Consider the following 3,789-nt stretch of genomic DNA (forward strand, 5'->3'; position numbering starts at 1 on the left):
GTTACCACTCATCAGTTGCAACAACAAAAAAGAAATAAGAAGTGTAATGATCATGTCTATAGTCCTAGGAAGTCTGCTCGGCTGAATAATGCAGAGGTTGGTGTTCCAACTGATGTTAAGAGCAATCCGATGTCGGCACCTTTAAAAAAAACCCGTCAAGGCATGGGTGATTGTGCTAAGTCAGTAGTGTAAGAAAGTCAACCTGACTGGGAAGTGCTACACCACAAAAGGGTAATCTGGTCCTGCAGCAAAAGCCAAAGTCAATTCCAGGAAAGAGTGCTCAGAAGTCGAGGCTGGTCAAAAATCCAAAATATGGCGATGCTGCAAATGATATTCCTAAGTCTGCATATGTTCGAAGGAAGTTGGATTTACATAATCCTAGTGATGAAGATAAAAATATTGATGAAACTGAAATAATGGATGAAAATTAGTTTGAGGTATATCTTGAGCAGTTTCATTATTTTGACTTGGAATCTATACACATGTCATGATTGGGTATTTTGCATTTTGACTTGTTTTATTTGATTATGTGCACGTTGAACGTCTACCACCTCCACCGCCGCTTCCATCCCCCGTGAAACCAATGACGAAGTATGAATTGGATAAATTTTTAAATATCCATGGAAACAATGAAAAGCTTCGGGATTTGGGCCTTCCCACAATACCTATTGGCGTGGAAGATGATTCTTCAAAAAACCATCCAAAGGTGCATTATTTTTTGCATATTGTTTAAATGTACTTACTTTAGAATTTTTATGGATTACATGTTTTGTTGACATTATTATATTTTCTAAAAAATTAAAAAATTGAAGAAAGACGCGGTTGTTGGTAGAGTAACTACTCGTTCACGAGTTGTTTTAGTAACCACAACCGAGAAGGAGGCCGAAAATTCAGTTCTTGTGGAACCTCATGCGCCAATAGTGTTACCAAGTAATCCGGGAGCGGGACAAGGACGTGGAACAATAGAAGACTATTTTTCTATGCGTGAACACAAACAAAAAAAATGATGCAGAGGATGTTGTAACTGGAAGTGGAACTAAAACTCATAGGGTTCCGGAAACTGACATCCCAAATATCGAAGATGAAGAAGTTGAAGAAGGTTTGTGCCCTTTCCCTTGAATTAGTATTAACTAACTACATACATGCATGTTATATTAACTAATGCAAATTTATATTAATCCTCTATGAAACTTAGAAAATAAAAATATTATCGATAAAATAAAAAATAATAATCCTCTGTTACATGATGCTTATGTTAACCTGATCCAGATTACAGTTAGAATTTATCTTAACGTGAAATACCATTGATGTTATATTTATACTTAACCGCAAAACCAAAAAATATTATTACTTAAAATGTATTTAATAATTAGCTGCAAATTAGAGAAAAATAAAAATTAAGGCTTATAAGCAAATTAGGAGTTTACTGACTCTTCATTCGATTTTACTGAACATTATTCTTAAAGCTGAAGTTCCAAAAAAATTATGTGGCATCACGAGGATGGATAAGTGCATACACGACCCTTTGACAGAAGGATTGTCATCTTCATAAATGAACAGTTCCAGCATATTTCCGATAATTCTAAAAATATTTTTGAAATGAGTCGGTTTCTCGGGACACTAAAGAGGTATGTGCCACTGACTTATGTGTCATGGGAGCATGTTCCTACAACCCTGAAGGAAACCCTATGGGACTACGCTAAGGTAACCAATAATTTTTAGCTTGCGTTGTTTAAATAATTCGGTCAAATTGTATTCTACATTTTTTTATATCTTCTTCTGTTTCATTATATGTAAGCAACGTTACATTCTTCCCGATGAATTGAAAACATGGGTGTGGAAAATAATTCAACAAGCTTGGAAAGGGTGGAAGAATCGAATAAAGAGTGATTATTATATGGCTTATGCAACTGATGAGGAGAGGATACAAAATAAGCCTGATGACATTTCGCTTTAGGATTACAAGATATTATTAAAATATTGGGGAGATCCTGATGTTCAGGTTTACGTATAATTACATGTTTTTCTCTACAATTATGTTATTTAATCATTTTCTGCTGAGACATGATACAATTATGTTATTTAATTTTTTGTCATTTTGCAGGCAAGGGCTGAGAAAAATTCTAAGAGTCGTCGTCAGTTCACGAACACACACATTGTTGGTCCAAAATTGTTTTCGCAAGTTCGACACGATATGGTACGTTTATTAAACATGTTTGTGCATATTTTCAATTTGTTTGATGGATTATTGTAGTAAATAATATTTATTATAGTATAGATCTGTCGGAGGGTATTAAAGAGTTTTATCACGCTTCTAAATTTGTGCTGCAACTAAAACATGGTTAAAATTTTGGTAAAAAAATAGGGTTAAACTTTAGCCTGGTTTCGATCATATTGTCTTACTGCAGTTCACTTGCATCAATTACAAATTTACAATTAGTGATACATTGAGTTGAGGATATATTAAAAAAGATTGGAAATGACAGTTTTGGTTGGGAAAATTAAATTATTTGGCGCAGAATAGAGAACACTACTCGTTCTGTTTTCTTGGTATGCAGCAATACACAGAGACATACTAACGAGTTTGTTCGACAGTAGATTATTAAGTCTGGTCTAAGGAAAATCTAACTCGTTAATTAGCCATGAAAAATAAATTTCAAAAATTAAAAATAATTAAGATTCATGTATCATACGGGAAATAATCTAAGTATCATTGATGAAATTATCGGATGAAATTATCGCATTGTATAAAATAATAAAGATTCATGTATTATACGGGAAATATGGTAAGCTTTCTATATACCCCCTCATTTCTATAAATTAAAAATAAATAAGATTCATGTATTTTAAAGGGAAATAAGCTAAGTATCATTGATGAAATTATCGCATTATATAAAATAATTAAGATTTTATGTATTATACGGGAAATAATGTTTAACTGTTTTATGATTTTCCTAGGGTAAGAACTTGGCCCCAGGTCAGAAGCCATGTGATGGACAAATTTTTATTAAAACCCGCAAGCGCAATCCTGATCGCCAATACAAGATTAATCCTGATGTCATTAACTTCAGAATTGTAAGTAATATTTTCTTTAATCAATCTTCTAAATCCATATTGCATATGTGTGGTCCAGTTCTAGATTATTTGTGGAAACTGATGTCGATTATTTCGTAGAAAACACTTGAGAAAAAACTCAATTCATCCGAAGAACTTGATGGTGTTGATGAACTAATTTCGGGAGGAAAAAAGTCCCATGCTCCTGGTTGGCTCATTGGAAGACATGACACAAAGACTGTCAAAAAGGCAACTTCAACGGCTTCTTCAAATCAGTACCTACAAGATTTAACAAACAAGATCAAGGAGAATTGTGATGAAGAAATGGAAGCGAAGATTGAAAAAATCAATCAGAAGAACCAGGAGAACTTGGCCTTAGTCCTAAAAAGATTAGCAGATGCAAACCCCGGGTTGAAGATTGATCTTGATCAAATTTGTGGGGCAACCTCAAGTGAGACAAGAGCTAATGGTACTCCTCTCACCGGAGGCCCAACAATTAGAGGTCTTATTGCTTTTGTTATTCAAGTACTTGTAAAATTTAAGTTGTAAAATTGAATTGTACTTCTTTAAGTGTTGATATATTTTGGTGGCGGCGGTGGTTTTTAGACGAGTTGATGGTGGATAGATTTTGATGGTGGTTGGAGTAGTAGAATGGTTGGTATGGATATATTTTGATGGTGGTTAGAGTTGTAGACTGGTTGAATGTAAACAGATTGCTTGCTTTAATTTGCTGGG

General features: G+C 34.0%; 1 long non-coding RNA gene across 1 annotated transcript; it reads left to right on the forward strand.

The window, feature by feature from the left end:
• Nucleotides 1-340: 340 nt before the first annotated feature.
• LOC141706316 (uncharacterized) lies at nt 341-3,406 on the forward strand. The gene is made up of 7 exons (XR_012568763.1): nt 341-706; nt 813-1,099; nt 1,467-1,704; nt 1,799-2,002; nt 2,105-2,197; nt 2,959-3,075; nt 3,175-3,406. It is a non-coding gene; the product is annotated as an uncharacterized LOC141706316 (long non-coding RNA).
• The last annotated feature ends 383 nt before the right edge of the window (nt 3,407-3,789 follow it).

Source organism: Apium graveolens, chromosome 2, assembly GCF_009905375.1.
Source record: "Apium graveolens cultivar Ventura chromosome 2, ASM990537v1, whole genome shotgun sequence".
In the NCBI taxonomy this organism is placed as follows: Eukaryota; Viridiplantae; Streptophyta; class Magnoliopsida; order Apiales; family Apiaceae; genus Apium; species Apium graveolens.